We start from the raw sequence: 22,801 nt of genomic DNA, 5'->3' as shown, positions 1-22,801 counted from the left end.
GGCATGTTTAGTTTTAGACTAATGTGCACAGAGTGTGCAAGCTTGAGAAGTGCTGAGCTGCTGGTATGATCAGCTCCTGTGGCATCAGTACACCCTTGCTTGCATAGACACAGCTGATGCATGTAAGTGGGGTTTTATCACCGCTTGCGCATGTGTGCTGCGTCATCTGCTGTGCAGCCGTTTCGCACTTGTACATCTGCATCAAGTCAGCACTTGCAGTAGAGTTTGCAGCAAGATAGTTAACCAGCCCTGCACTTTTGCTGCACCTTTTGAAACGAACGGCGTGGTTCAGAGAACGCCATTGCTGCACCGCCGAAAGGAATGGCAGTGTGCAGCATCTCGTGAACTGCTTCGGGTGGAGCAGGCAAATCGAACGTACCTTATATTTCAAGAAGGCCAACTTATGATCAGACATATTGATGCAAGCCAGAAGCATTTTTAAACAACGCGCGCCGATTCCTGCGCCCTCCCAAGAGGACAACGTTGTATTGGAGGGCACGTGTTTTCACATCACGCACTCGCATCGTAGGTGGCCATTGTCGGCGTGTGCACGAAGAGGTGTAGCGACGCTCGAGAGAGAGAAGAAGGCATTCCTGATCTTCTGTTTAGAAAGCGGCAGTCTTTTTTATTTATCCCCAGGGCACAAGTTAGCCTACAATAAATAGTTGTGTCTGAACTCCCTCAAGTGTTCGTTACAATTCTGGTGGAGGTGCTGGGTAATGATTTCCAGCCCCATTCGAGTTGGAGAGAGCAGCCCGGAGCCTCACCATCTCAGACCCAACGAGCTCACGCCGGCGCACGAGTCGTCGCCTACGTGGTGAGCCACCTGAGTTTCTTCTTTTGCCGGAGCAAACTATAGTAGCAGCAGCAGACAATACCGAAATGGCATCCCAGACAGCCTCAACCCGCATCGTCGTTGATCAGCTGCGGGCGCCCGAGCCTTTTCACGGCGACACCTTCGAAGATGCCAAGGACTGGCTGGAAGGCTTCGACAGCGTCGCGGACTACAATGGATGGGGCGAAAACCGGAAGCTCCGCAACGTTTACTTCGCGTTTCAAGACTGCATGAACGTGGTTTGAAAACCATGAAGGTGTCCTCCGGTCATGGGATGACTTCCGACGGGTGCTGTTGCCCACGTATGCGAGCACAGACCGCCGGGAAATAGCTGAAGCCACTTTGCAAGCAAGAAGCCAACGAAACAATGAAAGTGTGGCAATGTATCTCGAAGATATGTCCCGCTTATTCCGCCGGGCCGATCCGAGCATGAGCGAGGGCAAGAAGCTTCGGCACCTGATGCGCGGTGTGAAGCAGGAGCTTTTTGCCGGTTTGGTTCGCAGCCCTCCACGCGCCGTCGCCAAATTTCGCTCCGAGGTGATAACATTGGAAAGGACACTTCAACAACGAGTGAGACTCTACAACCGCGATATGAACGTTGCCTCTATGGATGCGATGTCGCCAATGTTCGGGAACAGTGTCGAGGTATTACGAGAACTCGTAAGATCTGTGGTTCGAGAAGAGCTCCAGAGGCAACAGCTGAACAACGGCCCCACAGCGGTCTCTTTGTTAGCAGCAGTGCTTCGCGAAGAAGATAAAGCAGTCCATGAACAGCACCCGCACGCACAGCCGCAAGCGTCGTCACCGGTACGGCCGACGGTATCATAGGCAGAGGTACTCAGAGGATCCCCAGGACATACTTTCGTTGCGGCAACTACGCATGTACCCGAACCTCGGTTCTTGCCCTCTCCGCCGGAGACGAGATTGCGGAAGGCTGAGATATGGCGCACCATCTAAGCTCATCATCTCTACAGGACGTGCGAATATTGCAGAGCGGGACTTCGGGGGTTTTCCGTAAATGTTCCTTGCCCAAGAAATGGTGAACGCCCTTTTGAAAACCAGGAGTATTTGTCAACACGCGAAACCCCGCAGACTTCACAGCTACATCAACCTCGGTCAACAGTGCCGCTGAGGTATCGATCACCGAGCCCGCGTCCATTCTCAAGCTCTCCAAGACGATGCCCCCAAAGCCCACGTCGGGAAAACTAATACCGGCCACCTGTGGAGGTGAGGCCGCTGTCGACGCAAGAGCAGAGCCTCCAGCGCTGATTCTGAAATATAACGACGGACGCGAGAGTAGTTGCAAAAAGAGTGACATTGCTTCCGATTTATGTGTGTTTATAGACGGCTGCGAAATTACTGCTTTAGTAGACACAGGCGCAGACCATTCCGTTATAAGTAAGGTACTTGCCAGAAGACTGAAAAAAGTGCTGACTGCTTGGAGAGGACCGCAAATTCAAACTGCCGGAGGACACCTTATCAACCCAGTGGGCAGATGCAGTTCTAGAATCGGAATAGGCGGCTTTGCATACGTCGCCAGTTTCATTGTCCTGTCAGAATTCTCAAGGGATTTAATTATTGGAATGGGTTTTTTTTTTGCAGGCGAACGGTGCAGTAATCAACTTGCAGGAATCCTGTGTGTTTTTCTCAACGAAGCGTGCCATCGCGACATTCGAGTGTGAAGAACAATTTGATACGCTTCAGATTATAGATGGCGACGTCACGATACCCCCAAGATCCAGCATAGCTGTCGCCGTAAGAAGCACCGTACTCAGTGACTATGAAGGAATAGTGGACAGTAACGTTGGTCTCTTAGCCAAAAAATGGATCTGTATGGCAAGGTGTCTTGTTCGGCTGCATGACGGGTGTTCTAATGTCTTCCTGACTACTTTTGTAAATGAAGTCCAGCATGTTGCGAAGGGAACCGTCATTGCCCGGCTTAACGATTATGACCAGATTACCGATTAGAGCCCTTCCGATGCTGCACTACTGGATTCTGACAACGTAGACTCCATGCTTGCATCCGTCCACATCGAAGCAGCACTATCACAGAACCAGAAGCAGCAAATAGAGAACCTTGTACGAGAATTCGCCTCGTGTTTCTCAACGACATCGAAAGTCCAGAGAACATCCATCGCCAAACACCGTATCATTGTCCACGAAGCTGTGAGGCCTCTTTGCCAGCATCCCTACCGAGTGTCACCGAAGGAGAGAGAGTTCATCAGCAATCAAGTCAAAGATATGCTTAGAGACAACGTAATTCAACCATTGACCAGCCCGTACGCTTCGTCTGTGGTGTTGGCAAAGAAAAAGGATCAGACCTTGCGCTTCTGCATTGATTATCGGAAGCTGAACGTCACAAAGCGGGATGTAAAGGGAAAATCAGACATCCACCCAGCAATTGCTACAAAAGAAACCCATACGGGTTCCTCGAGAGAAAAACCTCAGAGTTGAAGAAAAATTTGTCCTGGTGGTTCGTCCTGGTGGTTCGTTCTACTAAATTCGTGTGAGGCTTTTCTTTCGAGGAACCCGTATGAGTTTCCTTCGTAGCAATTGCTACGAACGGGTGGGTGTCTGATTTTCCCTTTATTAACGTATCTCCACCTTGCGGGTTTCCGCAGAACTACTACGTCAAAAGCGGGATGTCTATCCACTTCCGGGAATCGATGACACCCTCGATAGACTACGGGATGCGAAATTCTTTTCCTCTCTCGACCTCAAAAGCGGATACTGGCAAATAGAAGTGGACGAACGGGATCGTGAGAAGACAGCATTCGTCACACCAGACGGACTATACGAATTCAAGGTACTTCCGTTCGGCCTCTGTTCCGCACTTGCCACCTTTCAGCGGATGATGGACACTGTGCTCTCCGGGTTAAAGTGGCAGTCCTGTCTGGTTTATCTTGATGATGTGATTTTTTTCTACGACCTTTGCTCAGCATGTGGAACGACTAAGGACTGTGCTCAAAGCTATTAGTTCAGCAGGGCTGACGATAAAGGCACAAAAATGTCACCTCGGCTTCCATGAGCTCCTTTTCCTCGGCCATGTGATTAGCTCCGAAGGCATCCGTCCTGACGCTGAGAAGACAGTAGAAAAGTTTCCTAGACCAACCGATAAAAAGGCCGTTAGGCGATTCTTAGGACTTTGCGCCTACTATAGGCATTTCATCAAAAATTTTTCGAAGATTGTCCAGCCGTTAACACGAATAATGAAAGAAGATATGCCTTTCGTCTGGCTAAGCGAACAAGAAGATGCATTCAATGAGCTACGATGGCGACTTCAGAACCACCCGGTGCTTGCGCACTTTGATGAGGAAGCGGTAACAGACATTCACACAGACGCCAGCAATTTAGGACTCGGTGCCGTCCTCATTCAGTGGCAAAACAGAGAGGAAAGAGTGATTGCATACGCTAGCCGCACTCTTTTGAGGGCTGAAACCAACTATTCAGCCACAGAAAAAGAATGCATTGCAGTAATATGGGCCATAGGAAAATTCCAACCATACTTTACGGTAGCCGAGCAATCAGCGACCATCGCTCATTGTGCTGGCTTGAAAACCTGAAAGATCCTTCTGGACGACTAGCTAGATGGAGTCTGAGGCTGCAGGAATGCGACACAATGGTCGTGTACAAGTCAGGTCGCAAGCACAGTGACGCTGATTGTTTATCACGTGCGCCGGTCGCATCTGCTCCTGTGAAAGATGGACACGACTTTCCGTTTCTTGGGGCCGTGACCACATCTGAGACGGCCAAACACGAAGAGTCTGACGCCGAGTTGCTCTACTCATCAGGCACCTCCAGGAACACCCCGTCCATGTTCCGTGAGTTTTCTGCCGGGGATTGTCATTGTATGTGATGAGAAATGGTGTCCCGTACAAAAGAAATTTTGAGCACAGCACAGAAGAATTTCTACTCGTCGTTCCTTCAGCTTTACGATCCGAAATCTTGGAAGCCTGTCACGATGACCCATCAGCAGGCCATCTCCGAGTGAGCAAAACGTTCGCCCGAATTCATGCTAAGTACTACTGGCCAAAGCTATTGAATTCAGTACAGCATAATTGCCAAAAATGCAAAATGCCTCCATTAAAATCCGCAGGCCTCCTTCAACCAATAGAACCCCCAGGAGCCCTGTTCGAACGAGTAGGAATGGACTTGCTCGGTCCCTTTCCGACATCATCATCAGGGAAATGATGGATTTTAGTAGCGACGGATTACCTAACCCAGTATGCCGAGACATCCTCTCTAATCAGTGTAACAGCCGTTGAGGTGGCTGAATTCTTTGTCACCAAGATAGTATTACGACATGGTGCCCCTTCAATTATTACCATGGACCGAGGAACTTCGTTCACAGCTGGTTTGACGCAATCCATCATGAAACTCACTCATACCAGCCACAGGAAAACAACTGCCTATCACCCTCAAACAAATGGGCTGACCGAGCGATTGAACAGGACGCTGACCGATATGTTGTCAATTTTCGTAGACTTAAAGCATAGTACATGGGACAAGATGCTACCCTATGCAACATTCGCCTACAATACCACATTGCAAGAGACCACTCAAGTAATGCTATTCCAGCTTGTTTTTGGTCGAACAGTTACCGCACCCTTGGATGCAATGCTGCCTGTCAGCGACAGTACAGAACAGAACCCTGACATCTGCGACTTTACACAGAGGGCCAAAGAAACACGTCAGCTGGTACGACATTGCATTCAACAAAGGCAGTGCATCGACGCGGACCGATACAACGTGCGGCGAAGAGAAGTCGAGTGTGTACCAGGTGACAGAGTACGGGTGTGGACTCCCGTGCGGAGGCGCGGCCTGTCCGAAAAGCTTTTGCGCCGTTATTTCGGCCCTTACCGAGTGCTTTGCTGCATCAGCTAGTCCCCTGAACTATGAAGTTCTGCCAGAAGGACACGTGAGTTCATCACGATGCCGGCGTCGCACAGAAACTGTACATGTGGTCAGACTGAGGCCATATTATGACAGGCAGTGAATATTCTACCAAACATCTATTCTGTGCCATATATCACTTTAGTATGGACAACAGCTTGTGAACAATTTCGTCGCTTTACGCATCGGGACAATGCGTTTTGGAGGGGGGATAATGACACAAGGCAGAAACATATTTAAAGAACGCGGACAGGTTCGTGCGCCCTCCAAGGGCAACAGCGTATTGGATGAAAAGATGACGAAATAATGGCACGTGTCTTCGCCGCACGCACTCGCATCGTAGGTGGCCATTGTCGGCGTGTACAAGAAGAAGAGGTGAAGCGACGCTCGAGAGAGAGAAGGCATTCCTGATCTCCTGTTCAGAACGTGGCAGTCCTTTATTTACCCCCAGGGCACAAGTTCACCTACAATAAATAGTTGTGTCTGAACTCCCTCAAGTGTTCGTTACAATATCGGGGAAAGTGTCCACTGTGTAACCGGAATCACTAGGTACACTGGAGACAAAGATGAGATGAAGAGTAGATCATGCGTTTGCAGTCATACAAGTCGGCATATCTGCGACCTGCTTGAATGCTGAATAGCACGCAGTGAATCCCAATTTATCTTCGGCAATTTGGAATTGCTGCACAAGACTATGCTTTCATAGCGCTTAGTACAGAGAGACAGAAAATCGTGCAATCCCTCCAGGATTGAAATGTAAGCATTGGGAGACCTATAAAAAAGTGCCGATAAGAACATTGAGCTGGCGCAGGCAGTCCATGTTATTTCGATATTTCTGTTATGTAAAACAAATGTATACTTGAGCCATTTTTCATCACTACACCACCATCCCTGGAAGGAAGGAAGGAAGGAAGGAAAAAGTGGAGAAGGAAAGGTAGGGAGGTTAACCAGTTTAGCTTAACTGGTTCGCTACCCTACTCATGGTAGAGGGATGGGGGATATTAAAGATGGGGAAGGGGGAGAGAGAGCACATAGCACAGCACACACACATCGTCCATTGGAGTCCATCAATCTGGCATGGTACGTGACATCACTCTCACAGCCGCTTGTCCAATCCCGTCTCTTTCAAAAACCGAAGTAGTCCCTTTGTCGCCTTCATCCCTCACCATCCCTGGAGTTGCCATTATAGTGCACAATTTCGTGGAATCTGGGTATAACATCTGCGTCTGGAATTTCACTATTTAGCCGCTTTTCTGTTATTGTGACATCTGCACCCTAGCTAAGGAGAACACTTTCAAAATCATATTTATTAGGTAATTCTGGCAATAAAGGAGCCCTGAAACACATTCTCAACTAATAGTAAAGTGGCCTCACTATAAAGTAGTGAGGCAGTCACTACATTGTCTGGTGAATCTCATGGTGGCAAAATTTTTTGAATCCTTCAACTAAAAGTGTCCATTAATTGTGTCGATACTCGGCTTTCTCTTTCTTTTTGTCTCCGCCAGGGCACTGGAAGCTACACAGTGGAGAAGCCAAGAGGGCAAAGCCCCGGCCAAAGGTTGAACATCGCAGCGATGAAAGGGCTCGTCATGGCACGCTGTGACAGTCGACTGCGCTGCACAGCACGCCACTGCCATCTCAGAGGCCGTGCACAGCAGGTGCAGCACGCAATTAAAAATGATCTTTGACATTTTGCGATAACAGGCATATATATTTTCCATTTCTTTAACTCTAAATTAGCAATAATGTGTTACTGAGAATGTTCTTATGATCACGAAATTCGCAAGTAGCTTTGGTTGGCCAACTGCTTTCGATGAGCTTTCGATGAAAACATCCTGGATATGAGTGCTTGCATCACTTTTAACATTGTAAATTCCCTGCTGCATTGCAGTGCAATAATATTTGGCCCACATGCCCACTCGAGCCTAATTAACAGATCGGAGTTTTTTTGAGTATGTTCAAAAGTGTTTCCGGGCCCCTTTAAGGTTCTTCTACACTGTGAAACTGCCCTTTTCGTTTGGCATTGTTGGAATAAATTTGAGAGTTCTCTGTTGCTGATGACTGAAGTGCATGGTCATGAATGGGGCAGTCTGATTATGGCCTAAACGGAATCTGCTTCCTCTGAGCCTCGTCCCAATGGAACAGTTTTTCATTTACCTTGACCTTGTTGAAGGACAGATACACCTCATCGTTGTCATTCATATCTTGCTTGGCCCAAGGTTTTCTACATGAGTGTGAGCGAGGACATAGCCTGTAAAAATATTGGTGAGTGAGTATCCACTTATTCTGCCAACCTATGCAAACAGTTTCTAATTGCGCAGTTGAGAGTTAGTAGCTCGCATGTTTCTGCACAAGAAAGATTGCTCGGAGCCAACCATTGTGGCTGTAATTTTTTCTGCCACTTTGCCATTTCTCTGCTTACCTGAAAACGACCTTAAAGCTTGTCCGATATAACTCAGTTTGGTTTATCTCATCTAATATAATAGAACTGTGAGCATTTTCCCCATAAACATATTCTGTCTTCCTTTGCGGTCAATTCAATGTAGAATTGCACGTCTAGCACGTTTTTACAGGATTTATCATCATCCTACACTGGACACGCAATTCTTTACAAGACCCCATTATGTATCACAGCTTGTTGATCACTGTCATAAAGTCTGGACCTATGTATGCCACGCGACGCATTTTTCCCAGTCTTTCTTTCTTCGTGCATGTGTACACTGGAACCACCTTCCCGCTGACATCGTAAATACTACTAGTGATAATAGCCTTTTTCATGAAACTTGAGCTAACATTCTATAACCAGGAATTTCTTGTTTTGACACACCAGCCAACATTGTACAGAAAGAAACCTCTTGTATTTCAGCATTTTGTTTAGTTCATAATAATCACTGCATTTTGTTTACTTCCTATGTACCACTTTTTCTTTTGTACCACATCCCTCTATAATGTCTCTGGCCCTGAGGGTATGCTAAATAAATAAATGAATAAATACTATTGTTATATTCAGTTTTGTTATTCATTTCAGTTTTTTATTCCCCAGGGGGCCCTCTGTTCTTCATTATATGTATGGTTGCATAAGTTGAATAGAAGAAGAAGAAACTTTAGTAAAGAATAGTCCGGCAGTTCTTGATGTGGTGGCCTCAGGATAAACGTTTTTTTTTTACTGCGGGGTGGCTGGAGTCTGACTTCCACCTTCGGTCAATACCACATTGGCGACGAGGTTGTCGTGAACGTACCCCCAGCCCCGCTGCGCCGTCCGTATCCGCCCACCATGAGCTGCACCGGGCTTGCTCCGCCGCCGTTTTTCCTTCCGACGCCCCGCCGTCTGTCGTTGCCATGGGAGCAGTGGGAGCAGATCGTGTACTTGCTGGCATCCGGAGCCGCCGCATTCAAGCCGGAGCATCGCAAGGCTCTTTTGCATTGTTTGGGGGCGGAGGGCCAGCGCATTTATCAGACGCTACATGCAGGGACCAGCGCCGCAGAACCGGCAGCGCCAAGTGCCGCAGTACTCGCCGATGACAAGTCTGTCGTGGCCCCTCCTGACGAATACGACTCTGCACTCGCCGCATTACGGCACCACTTTTCGACGTCGGGAGTTATGGCGCTACGGGCAGCCGAGGTACCGCCATTGTTTTAACGCGATAGCGTTAAGGAGCTCGTGTCGCAGAAAAGCCGGTGTCGTCGGTGTCGGCGTCCGCGGCGTTGACCGTGAGCGATAAATCACGGTAGGCACTCCATAAATAAAAAGCAACTTCCAAGATGGGCTGGGTGGGAATCGAACCAGGGTCTCCGGAGTGTGAGACGGAGACGCTACCACTCAGCCACGAGTTCGATGCTTCCAAGAGGTACAAACGCGCCTCTAGTGAATGCGGTGTTGCCTTCGAAACGAGGCGTGGAAAGTTATACTGCGGTGTATATCGGTAATTATGAACATGTAACTTACAGAAGTCGCAATTACACGAGTAGCGAAGTGCGTTTCGCTGCATTTCTTCTGCGCTTTCCGCACACGCAGAGCCATCTTGCGGCAAACACAGAAGACTCCCTCCTCTCCATGTACGGCGCTGCCCCGACAGATGGCGCGCCACGCGCGCTATGGAGCTGTCGCGGCTCGGACTCTCTCCCCTGACAACGCTTCGCCTTGCTCCCTCTGCAGAATCAAGCGTCCTTCCTTTCTTTAGATCACTATCTGTCTATCTCTCTGCCCGTGCCGATCACGACGTTTGGCTGGCGTGCATCATTTCCCCCTCCGGGATACCGAGTTCTTTGGTTCGCTCCGCTTGCTCAGGCGCACGTTTCCTTGCTACGCCGAACGCTGCGTTGCTCGACCATATGGTTCGACGCTCACCGCGTCCGATGCGGGGCGCCTCTTAAGTGATAGCTGCCCTGTAGCCCATTGTCTTACACCCCTTTTGATGCCGAATTTCGACGGCCTTGTTATTCGCCATGCCAGAGATTCCGAGGGCCGCGTCTTGTCGTCTTGTCGGTGGATCTTGATTGTGGCATTCGAATTGTTAATGTATATGCTCCAACCCGGGCTAGAGAGCAGAGAGTGTTTTTCGACACATTAGAACCCTATTTGGTCGGTCCTCGACTAATTCTAGTAGGCGACCTCAACTGCGTGTTAGAACTGGTTGACTGCCTCTCGCGTAGAGGGACTCCAATATCTAAAGATAAGCGTGGAAATGCTGTACTGCGAGAGCTCGTCGATGGGCTGGGACTGGTCGATGCTTGGCGCGTACTTCGCCCGGGACAGTCAGGAATGACATGGACTCTCTTCTTGTCTCTCTCTCCTGAAACCTTCGCCTTTATCTCTGACTTTTTTATCTTTCCTGTCTTCTTCTCTGTTCCATTTACGTCCTTTCTCCATGGCGGCAAGGGTTAACCTTGTGCATGTGCCCTCTCTTGGGTATAATATATGAGGTTATAACCTAACCAGCACCTGGCAATGTACGGCTGGCGCCTGCAGCCTTACCCGTTAAGTGCTGCAGCGTCCCCTAGTTGGGCTCCGTGGTGAGTGGCCGCCATTGCTGCCGAAAACGAACTAACATACTATGGGAACACCCGCATTTCCCCGCCTACTTGATCGTCACCCTCAGAAGAGGGGACGCACCGATGACTTAAGTACATGTGCAAAAGAGACATACCCGAAATACCATGTTGTATATAGTGAGAACGCTGCAAAACAGGCCAGGCTCATTTCACCATTCATAATTTCAAAATCCTTGACCGAAGGGCCGGCTCGAGGCGATAAGACGCGCGACGGAACGGCTCCGTTGAAATCACCTGAAACACCAGAAATACCAACAGCATTGGTGCCATTTTCGGCACAAAGCAACGCGTAGTGGACCGGCACCTCAGGACGCAATTTGGGGTGAGTTGAATGGTTTTTCGAAGCTCTACGGCTGCTCCTCCGAAGGCGACGTGTAAAGGAGTCGCTAACCCTAACCGCCGGAGCCTCGCCGGCGGCTAGGCACGTCGACGCCTGAAGCGTCATGGACGACGAGGCAGCCATGGAACCACACGATCAAAACGGTGAGGAAGAATTCATTACTATTCCAACCGTGATACGCCACGCCAAGCCCAAGATCGTCATTCTGCGGCTGGGGACTAAAATCAACTTAAGAGAAGCCATGCCCTACCATGTGAGCGCTGCCATCACGGCAGCAGCTGGACTTACCACAACCGAATCTCGGGACGTCACTACCCAAGTTAGACAGCTGCAGAACCTTGTAGTTGCGGAAAGCCGGCGGGAATCTGCGACGCAGAAGCTCGCCGCACTCAAGACGTTGAAGTTCGGAGGGGAACAACACGAAATAACAGCATACGTGGCGCATGAGCCGGACAACGCAAGGGGTGTAGTTAAAGGGCTCCCACTTGACGTGCCGGACAACGAACTGACAAAAGTCATAACTCTTGAAGATCGGGAACTTCTAGCAGCGAGAAGACTGGGCCGATCAACAGCTATACTCATCACTGTCAAGGGACCAGAGCTACCCAAGAGAGCCCTTCTTGGAAGATCAGTCACCAAAATACAACCATTCCGTCCCAAGGCGGTCCAGTGTACAACATGCTTCACCATTGGGCATCGAGCCGACGTCTGCCCCAACGCGCGGAATTTTGTGCGGTGTGAACAATGCGGGCTTCAATTCCCACCGGACCAAAGACCGGACAGAACACTGCACGAGTGTGAAATGAAGTGCGTGAACTGTGGCGGGCCTCATGGGGCAAGAGATCCCGATTGTCCAAAGAAACAACAAGCAGACCGCATGGCCAGATTGGCGGCCGAAAAACGCAAGCAACACACATCAAGGAAAGAAAACACGAGCAATCGACACCCGCAAGCATACCGCAATAAGCCACCACCTAAAAACGACACCAACTACCCACCGCTGAAGACACAGAATCGCTTCGACTGCCTAAGAGAACCATCACCTGAGAACGTCCTGAGGCGTTCCGAAAACTACGGCAGCCTACCTGACCTCAGTAGGCGACAACCACACAAGGGCACTACACCACCAACGAACAACGCCAAGAACAAGGCAAACAAGAAACCTCAACAAGGCAGTGCAGAAGTCAAAGGAGCATGGAGGTCATGGGCAGAGGTAAGTCCGCCAGCTCCCACTCCTCAGAGCCGTACTGACGACAAAAACAAAACTAATCCTCCCCACAACCCCACTCAGTCACATGCCAGACAAGAATCATGGTCAGGAAAGCTGCCCACAGGAACACAGCGAAACGCAACCCACGAAACAACCAATGACAGCACGCTTGCCTACATTCTCAATGAGATAGCAGAAATTCGAAAAGAACAAGTAGATTTCAAAAAAGAAGATGCAGAACGCGACAGAATAGTAGCGGAAATGCAAAAACAACTCGTTGCTATTACACAACAACTTGCCGCGCTAACGCAAAGCGTGGAAACTTTACAACGAACCTTTAGAAAACGACTTCCCGCCAGGGAGGAAGCGCACCCCTATAAACAAGGTCATTCTAGCAATTATGGCGATTAATGACAGCAAACGTAACTCACTACACGAAATGGCTGTTACTGTATGGCAATGGAATTGTAGAGGAATACGCCGTAAAAAAAACTCTCTAATACAATACCTCACACACACTGCGCATAAGCCGGACGTAATAACTCTTCAGGAGACCAATGCACCGATCTCCCTACCGGGTTACACGGCCTACCACAATCCAAGTATTACACACCGGTCCCGAAGGCGAACCAATGATGATCCGATTAGTTATCCTACAATGACGGTGACACTGGTGGCGAATCAACATACGGCCTTACACGAGGACCTCAGTCATATTAACAACGGGGAAGAGGAAAGCGTATTGGTTAAATGCCGCTTCTTCAAACGATACGACTTTACCATTATTAACACCTACCGTACTCCTAAAGGAGGGGCTTATCGCAAAGCATGGACGAGCTTGCTCAAAGAGCATGGCAAGAAGGACTTGCTATGGGTAGGCGACTTTAACAGCCACCATGAGGCGTGGGGCTACAATCATAGTACGCCAAATGGAAGGCAGCTCCTACGACATGCAAGTGATGCCCACCTATCGCTTCTGAATGACATAGAAACTCCCACTCGTATGGGAAATTCAGTGGAAAGAGACACAAACCCAGACCTGACCTGGGGCCGGACAGCTAAGGAAGTGGAGTGGAAAAACACCGGGGAAACGTTGGGTAGTGATCACAGCATCATAGAAATAATCATTCCTGTACCACAGAAGCAATGCACGACTAAAGGAAATCGCACTACAGCCACAAATATCACAGACTGGGATGCTTTCAGGAGTCTTCTCCAAGGAGCGCATTCTGATAACCCGGAAGAATGGGCGAAAACACTACGCACCGTGCACAAGGGCACAACCAAGACAGTACAAAGAACTGAAGACCACCCGCAAATAGACAGACACTTACTCAATCTATGGGACAATAGGCACAAGCTACTTAGAAAATGGCGAAAGAACAAGCTGAACAAGCGCTTAAAATGCCGTATAGATATCATCACCAAGGAGGCGCAAGAATACGCTGACAAACTCGCAACTGACAACTGGATGCAGATATGCGAGCAAGCCGGAAACAACATGCACACAAGCCGAGCCTGGTCGCTCTTTCGGGTGCTTCTTGGGCAACCCAGGAGAAAGAACCACCTGGAGGCAATCCAACTAAGGGAGGAAATCGGAGCGCGCGATCTCGCAGAACAAATAGCCAACCATTTCTTCCCTTCGGCCACCTTACAGAAAGATCAGCGACAACTACCATCCACACAAGATTGCGGCGAGGTACCTGCAGACCAGCCATTTACAATTGGGGAGCTTAAAGCAGCCATCAATGCAAGTAAAAGACACACGACACCTGGAGCGGATGGCATCACAAACAAGATGCTACGCAATATGCCAGACACACAACTGGAACAGCTTCTGGCTATCATAAACCAAGCTTGGGAAAGCGGTGACATACCGGAGACCTGGAAAATGGCTACTGTGATCCCAATACCAAAGCCCAATAAGACCCCAAGCGCCATCAGCCACCTGCGCCCCATTTCTTTAACATCATGTCATGGAAAGATTATGGAACGAATGGCCCTAACACGACTCCTATGGCAGCAGGAAAATTGCACTGCTATAGATCCTCGAGTCATTGGTTTTCGAAAGCACATGTGCACACAGGATGCGATGCTTGCTATACAAGAAATATACAGAGCACAGAGCAGCAGCCAACTCAGAGCCGTAGTGGGGTTGGATATCAAAGGAGCATTTGATAACGTTACCCATGAAGCGGTACTCGAAGGACTGCAAACCATACAACCAGGTCAAAAGCTTTACAACTACGTAAAAGGGTTTCTTACAAACCGCACAGTTACCGTGAAGGTAAACGAAGAAGAGTCCGAAAAAAGGTACCTGACAAGAGGTGTACCCCAAGGGTCGATTCTTTCACCCACACTATTCTCGCTAGCATTAAGCAAGCTGCCAACTCTCTTGAGGCGTGTAGAAGACCTTCACTTTACAATTTATGCGGACGACATAACGCTCTGGGCCAGCAGAGGATCTCCAGCTGAAATTCAAGAGACACTGCAAACAGGTATTAATGTCACCGCGCTATACCTTCAAGAAAGGGGCCTCGCCCTGTCCAGTGCCAAGTGCGAGCACATAGTGGTAACCAACCAAAGAGAACCGCAGGCAGAAGAGGAACGAAAACTAATAACACTACAAGTGAACCAAGATATTGTCCCGAGAAAAACGTATATCAAGGTCCTGGGCTTTTGGCTGCAGGACAATGGTAAGGCCGACGTTTGGGTGCGGCAAACAATTCGGCAGCTCCATGAAGTCAAGAGGCTACTTACAAGAACAACACAAAGGGTGAGAGGTATCAAAGAGCACCAGCTTAGAAGACTCACCATGGCCCTGGCTATACCTCGGATAATGTACGAATACCCATACTTACAAGTCACCAAAACACAAAAAAACAAACTTGAAACCATGCTCCGGCAGATAACGAGAGTTATTCTAGGCACCCCTGCATATTCGCCATCCAACCGAGTTGATGAGACGGCAGTGCTGCCTAAACTGGATGAGCTGAAACAACTCCACCAAGAGGCACAATTTAGTCGCCTGAAGCTATCTAGACAGGGACGGGCATTTATGCGTGATCTAGGCTACGATGTCCCACAATGCCCAGACAGGGAACAACAATATCCCCCGTGGGACACGCTAGACCATATTACCGTCGACCCAATACCTCGAAATATGGGGGCAGACACACAACCAGAAAGACGACAAAGTCGAGCACTACACCTCAAGGACGACACCGACGACTGGATCCTATACACGGACGCCTCTCCAAATAATCGAGGCTTCTGCACAGGGGTGGCAACCGACTCTACACCTTTATCATGGGGCCTACACTGCAATATTACGTCACAACATCAAGCGGAACTTACAGCTATCGTGGAAGCCGCGACCATGCCAAATCCACACGAACGAAATCTGCTCATTCGAACAGATAGCCAGGCTGCATGCAGGGCACTCGCCGCCAGAAACGTTTCCGCGGCACTACACTCAGCATTAACAACGCACCTCAACGCACACCCTAACATTAGAGTGCGGATTCAGTGGATTCCGAGTCACACAGGGATCAGAGGGAACGAAGTGGCACATGCCACATCCCGCGCAAATCTCGCGGGCCCTCCTCTGTGGTGGCCGGACCCACTGAGTCTGAATGAGCAATATGCCTTCGCGCGGGCGGAAAGGCGCGAAAAACTTGATGATTTACTAAACAACTCCATGAAGTATCCACAAGCGGATACACACATGAATCGAAGAGAGGCGGTACTATGGAGGCGTGCACAGACGCACTCTCTCTTGTCCCCACACTTCCAACACTACATACAAGGTTTGCCTGGTAAACCTGCTTGCATGGCATGTGGCGGCTTCCCGGATAATGCTCACATTCTGTGGGATTGTCCGGGGAGCCGTCTCGCTATTCAGGCTAGCCTTGCCAAACTCTCACCCATCCGTAGACCTACGACGCTTGAGGAGTGGCTGGCGGACTCCTCCCCCGACTACGTACGTGCCATGATCGAGCTCATCACGACGCTCGGCTTGGCAGACAATTAGAACAAAGCGGGCGAACCCGGACCGGGGTTCTTGAATAAAGTTTATTCTCTCTCTCTCTCTCTCTCTTGACCGAAGCCTTAGGGTCAGGTTATAAGGTGACGAAAATGGCAAGCGGAGACCTACTTCTTGAGATCCCTCAGAAAAATCATTACGAGAGGCTAGGCAGTCTGGTGACATTTGGTAACGTACCAGTTTCTGTTACACCACACCGATCAATGAATAGCTCACGCGGAGTCGTGTCAGAGGCAGACCTTCAGGGTTTGACAGAAGCTGAACTCCTGGAAGGGTGGAAAGATCAAAATGTGACCGATGTAAAACGTATTATCCTTAAAAGAGACAACAAAGAAATTCCGACCAAACACCTCATCTTAACATTTGCAACTAGCGTTCTGCCGGAAACCATAGAAACGGGATACATTAGGCTAACTGTCCGACCATATATTCCAAACCCTAGACGTTGTTTCCAATGCCAAAGGTTCGGCCACGGCTCGCAGAGCTACCGTGGTCAAATAACTTGTGCAAGGTGTGGAGCGCAGGGCCACCCCTCCGACAACTGCAGTGGCACACCTCACTGTGTGAACTGCAGTGGGGACCATCCAGCTTACTCACGCTCCTGTGCGAACTGGAAGAAAGAAAAAGATATAATCACCCTTACAGTCAAGGAAAATATTTCGTTTAAGGAAGCCCGTAAACGGTGCTCACCTTTTCACAACACACCTTATGCTGATGCGGCGCGTCGGGGGGCAGCGTCGCAGCGGCCACTGCCAAGTGCCCAGCCCGCGTTTAGCGAGCAGGTACCTTTGCCTCCTGCCCCCAGGGTGGAAGTAGGTAAGCCTACTCCATCCAACAAGCAAACAGGCCAGGCTACCTTTGGGTTGCCGGCCCCACAAGAGTTATCTGCGGCAACCTGCGCTACGCGCAGCGATCCCGCAGGACGGATAGCGTCCACGAAGGTAGGCGCAGCTGAGGCTGCCTCAACCTCCCCGGCCCCTTCCAGCGCTGGCAATAGCCGGCGCAGCCAAATCCCACAGGGAGCCCCATCGACCTCCGGGCTGGTGGGCGCAGGGGTGTTGCCTTCTGAGGTGAGACTCTCTCGAAAAATTTCTCGCTCGCAAGAGTGCGTGTCCGGCGCCTCACAAGAGGCAATGGACACAACACCTATATCCACGGCGCACCAAGCGCCTAAGGAGTGGCGAGTTTGCCTCGAACGCTTAAGAAAAGGCAAAACCCCGGTTACAGGGCCTCGAAAGAGCTCTGTAATCTGAGGCATCACTTCCGCTTCCGTACACACAGCACCTATTTACTTCCAATATGGATACACAAATTATTCAATGGAACGTCAGAGGTCTCCTTAGAAACCTTGATGATGTACAAGAACTCATCCACCAACACAATCCAAAAGTACTGTGTTTACAGGAAACACACTTAAAACCAAAACACACAAATTTTATTCCACAGCACGTTACTTTTCGCAAAGATCGCGATGATGCTCTCGCATCATCGGGCGGTGTTGCCATTGTAATTCAAAAAAGCATAGCGTGTCAGCGTTTACAGCTACGAACGGCCCTCGAAGCAGTGGTGTTTCGAGTTGTCCTGCTAAACAAACTCATCACTATTTGTTCGCTTTACATACCCTGTTAAGAATGGTGAGCTGCAAGGCAAAATTGCCACCAAATTACGACTAGGGGACAAGACGCGCATCCCCCACTCTCCGTCGCTGCAGCTAGGAGGCGTTCGAAGAAGCGGGCTTTGTGCTCAAAACCGCCTCCATCCACCAGCCCCATCGTCATTGTGACGGAACGAGTCCGGTGGACGAACAGTGGTGCTGGAGTTCTCCAGCGCGGACCTGATCTGATACGCATGAACAAGCTGCCGCGGGAAAGCTGTTTTTTGGTGCTTCCCAGGCCTCGTCCAGAAGCAAGACAACGAGCTACCCACGATTGGCGCTGATACTTCCCGTAACGGCACCCCTCCAACGCCGGCGTCGGGCATCGGAATGTGTGTGCCTTTGTGTACGTAAACTGTTCTGCGGAGCGGCGGCAATTTGGCCATGAGTAAACGAACAGTCGCCGCCTCGTATGGCCGGCGGACCGAGTGTATAAAAACTGCTGTTGCGCGAATGCTGGACACACTTCTCTTGAGCAGTCACGTTAGACTGATACACTTCTCTCGTGCAGTCATGTTGGACTGACACTCTTTTTCTCAAGCAGTCATGTTAGACTGATTTAATTTCTGTAAATAAACCCATATTCCTCGTTCTCGATGAAAAGCAGTTCTTCACTTCATCAACGTCCTCAGAGTAAATAAGTTGGACGACGGCATGGGCCAGCTACCTTCGAATTCATGCCGTACTCCAATCTTGGCAAAGAACCATGGGCGATGGGATGGAATTGGCTGACAGCGGTGAGATGGACTTTGCGACATGGTGCTGTATCTGCGGTGAGTGCTTGGTTCTTGCTTTGACTCTCTAGGCTTCATTTTGTGGTTGTTCTGTTTAGAACAGTAGGGAAGCTAGATTGTTGTGTGTTAGCTAGGTTGTGTTTTCCTAGCTAGATTTAGAGAGCAGAATCAAGGCAGTAAAGCAGCAGTCATGGAGTTAAGGACACTGCTTAGAGACGAATTGTTGATTTTTGGTGAGGAACTTGGCCTAGATGTGCGCAAGGAAATGCTAAAATCGGAGCTATTGGAGCTAATTTCCAATCAGGCCAGTGAGGAAGATATTGAAATGGGAATGGAACTTCTCAAAAAGAGAGAGAAACGGGAAAGAGAAAGAGAAAAACGGGACAGAGAAAAACAAGAGAGAGAGGAACGCGATAAAGATCGCGAGTTAAGACAAATGCAACTTGAACTTGAAAGCAATCGTTTGGAGTTGTCTCAAGGAAGTGAAGGCGCTCTGGGACGATCAAGTGAGGCAGAATCGTACCGCATGGACAGGCTATTAAAGCCATTTGAGGTCGGGACCGACATAGGCTTGTTCCTAAGCAATTTTGAAAGGACTTGCGAAAAGATGAACTTCGACCCGAGTACATGTCCACAGCGGTTGCTGTCTATGTTGCCGTGTGAGGCGACGGAAGTAATCGCCAGACTGAGTGCTCAGGATGCATATGATTATTCAAAAGTTAAGGCTAGTCTCCTGAAGAAATACCGCCTTTCAGCCGAAGCTTTTCGGCAAAGGTTTAGGAGCACAGGCAAGAAAGATAGCGAGGGCTATCCGGAGTTTGCATATAGCTTCAAGGCCAACCTAGTCGAGTGGCTGAAAAGCGCGGAAGCGTGCGACAGCAGAGACATGATCATTGAATGCGTGCGTCTAGAGCAGTTTTACAAAACCATCCCCCAAGCTGTGAAACTGTGGGTGCAAGACAGAGGGAATGTAAACACTGTGGAAGGGGCGGCTGAATTAGCCGAAGAGTACGCAATCCGTAGAAAGTTGAACGCCGAGGAGGGAAACTGGGACGGTCGAAATGGACCGCGGAAACCATTTCCGTTCAAAAAGGGTGCGCAGACTATACGATCGGAGCCTGTAGACATGGCGGAGAAGCCCGCAGAAAAGAGCGAGGAGAAATTTAACGGAGAAACCGCACAAAAAGAACAGGACAGAAAATTCGAATCTTTTAGACCAATTCGCTGTTACAAATGCCACAAACTGGGACATATAGCTGTAAACTGCGAGAAGTCTCGCGTAGTTTTTTCCTAGGTGGAGGAAAAAGACGAGAATATGGAACTTTTAAGTCCATATCTCCACGACCTGCAAGTTAATGGAAAACCATGCCGAGTGCTAAGAGACAGTGCCGCCACGCTGGACATTGTCCATTCGTCTTACGTGACGGTAGATGACTTCACCAGAGAAGTAGCATGGATAAAACAGGTTGTAAAAGAACACAGCGTGTGTCTGCCCATGGCCAAAGTCAAAATCAGTGGACCATTCGGGGAGCTAGAGACTGAGGCTGCAGTTTCCAAATTTTTGTCACTGCAGTATCCTTGCATCTTTTCGAATCGTTCGAATCAGTTACTGCGTGACAGAGGGCTCAAACTGGGAGAGGGCATAGTACAGGCATTGACCCGAGGCCAAGCTCGTAAGATCGCGGCGCTGTCGACTGAAAATGCACAAGCTCCTCCAGCGGAAGTAGAAAAGGGGATAACTTCAATACCCGAATCCGAGCTAGGCCCGAGGGACAAAAGAACAGTTGAGGAGAGCCTGCGAGCTGACCAGCTCAATGAGAGCGTAGCACTAGAGTGTCAGGGTTCTAGCCTGCAGGAAGAGCAAGCTGACGCCCTCACAAGCGAGACAGGGTCGTTATCACCGGCCTCAAGGAACTTTGATCAGCTCTTACGTGTGGATAGAGAGTCATTGGCAGCTGAGCAAAAGAATGATGAGAGCTTAGCTAAATTACATGACACAGCTAAAGAAGGCATTGCTAGGCGCAACGTGACGATACATGAGAGAGGAGGATTGTTGTGTCGGCAATACAGAGATCGAAAGGGTAGGATTTTAGATCAGTTAGTCGTACCTACTAAGTATAGGGAGGACCTTTTGAGTCTCTGTCATGGGAATGGGTGGTCCGGCCACCTAGGCATAAACAAATCAAAGGAAAGATTGCTTATGGAATACTACTAGCCTGGCTGTTTCAAAGACGTAGAAAACTTTGTGAGATCATGCGACGCCTGCCAGCGTTCTGGTAAACCAGGAGAGACATGGAAAGCTCCACTGAAGGTAGTGCCCTTAATAAGAGAGCCTTTCAGACGACTTGTTATAGACACGGTAGGGCCTCTTGCAAAAAGAAAATCGGGCTACAGGTACTTGTTTACCATGCTGTGTCCGGCTACCAAGTTTCCAGAAGCAATCCCTTTCAGAATCAGCTTTTATTCATGACAAAATGAGGATAATTACAACATATGTATATACAGAAGGAGGTCCCGTAGTTAGAAAGAGCTCAGCTCCACCGAAGCAGTAGACGCGCTTTTGACAGTGTTTGCACGAGTTGGGTTTCCAGCCGAAATTCAGGCAGATCAAGGGTCAGTATTCACGAGCGCACTGACTTCCACATTCTTGCAGAAGTGCGGGGTAAAGTTAATACACAGTTTTGTCTATCACCCTCAGTCAAACAATGTAGAGAGGTGGCATTCGGTGCTTAAGCGAGTTTTGCGTGCGCTCTGTTACGAGCACAAGGAGGACTGGGAGAACTGTCTGCCGGCAACTTTGTTTGCTTTGCGAACGGTTCCACATGAAGCGACAGGGTTCTCACCAGCAGAACTAGTGTATGGGAGGACACTCCGTTCTCCACTGAGAATGTTAAGAGAGATGTGGGAGGAAAGAGGGGAGAGTCCAACAGTGGTTGAATACGTGCTAAATTTACTAGAACGGCTAAGCGCAACCCAAGAACTTGTCTGAAAGAACATGGCAATAGCTCAAAAGAACGCCAAAGTCTATTACGACAAGAATGCGAGGCTTCGTACGTTTAAAGCCGGCTTAACGATGAAAGCGGAAAAGTTAAGGTTTGGTTGTTCGCAGGTTACTTATCTGGGCCATGTTGTCGGTCAGGACATAAGACGGCCGGCTGAGCTGAAAATAGCTACGATTGGAGAATTTTCTCAGCCGCGCACGAAAACGGACCTTCGTTCATTTTTGGGACTGGTGGGTTACTATCAACGGTACATTCCGAATTACTCGCAATTGGCAAGTCCATTAACAAACGCCCTCCGAAAGGGAGCACCGAGTAACGTACACTGGGATAAGGACAAAGAGAACGCTTTCCAAAGTTTGAAAACGCTATTGGTTTCTCGCCCTGTGCTTCGCGCGCCAGACTACACAAAGGAATTCATAGTTCAATGCGACGCAAGCGACAGAGGTATGGGCGTGGTACTTAGGTCGGCGACGATAACGAGGAGCATCCTATCCTCTATGCCAGCCGTAAACTAAATGTAAGAGAGGAAGCTTACAGCGCTTCAGAGAAGGAATGCGCTTGTTTGGTTTGGGCCGCCCAGAAGTTGTCGTGTTACTTGTACGGAGCGAAGTTCATCTTCGAGACCGACCACTGTCCTCTGACGTGGCTCAATCAAATGTCACACAAAAATGGCCGCTTGCTCCGATGGAGCCTCACTCTCCAAGAGTACAACTTCTTCGCTAGATATAAGAAGGGAAAGTCGCATAGCAATGCGGATGGTTTGAGCAGGCTAATTTGAATTCTGCGTTTCAGGGTCCCGCCTAAATTTTAGGGTTACTAGTGTTAATCTTGTAAAGGGGGTTTATTTAGCTCGTAGAGCAGCAGCGACAAACTCAGCACCAGCAGGTAGGGCGCAGCCAGCGAACGAAGTGAGTACGTGCCACGCGATGGCAAAGGGGCTTTTTAGCCTGTCGATCTTCTTCGTCACAATCACCCCCGGAATTGAAGAGTAGCTATCCTGGCGACCTAGGAAGAGGTGGGCGGATCGTAATACTGC

At 49.3% G+C, this 22,801-nt stretch overlaps 1 protein-coding gene across 1 annotated transcript in view; it reads left to right on the top strand.

Annotated features, from left to right (window-relative positions):
* Positions 1–22,801, top strand: part of LOC139048167 (isoaspartyl peptidase/L-asparaginase) — a 470,184-nt gene that overhangs the window by 46,930 nt on the left and 400,453 nt on the right. The gene's annotated exons all lie outside the window — the stretch shown is intronic.

Source organism: Dermacentor albipictus, chromosome 7 (assembly GCF_038994185.2).
Source record: "Dermacentor albipictus isolate Rhodes 1998 colony chromosome 7, USDA_Dalb.pri_finalv2, whole genome shotgun sequence".
Taxonomy (NCBI): Eukaryota; Metazoa; Arthropoda; class Arachnida; order Ixodida; family Ixodidae; genus Dermacentor; species Dermacentor albipictus.
This window is presented reverse-complemented; position numbering and strand designations above follow the sequence as displayed.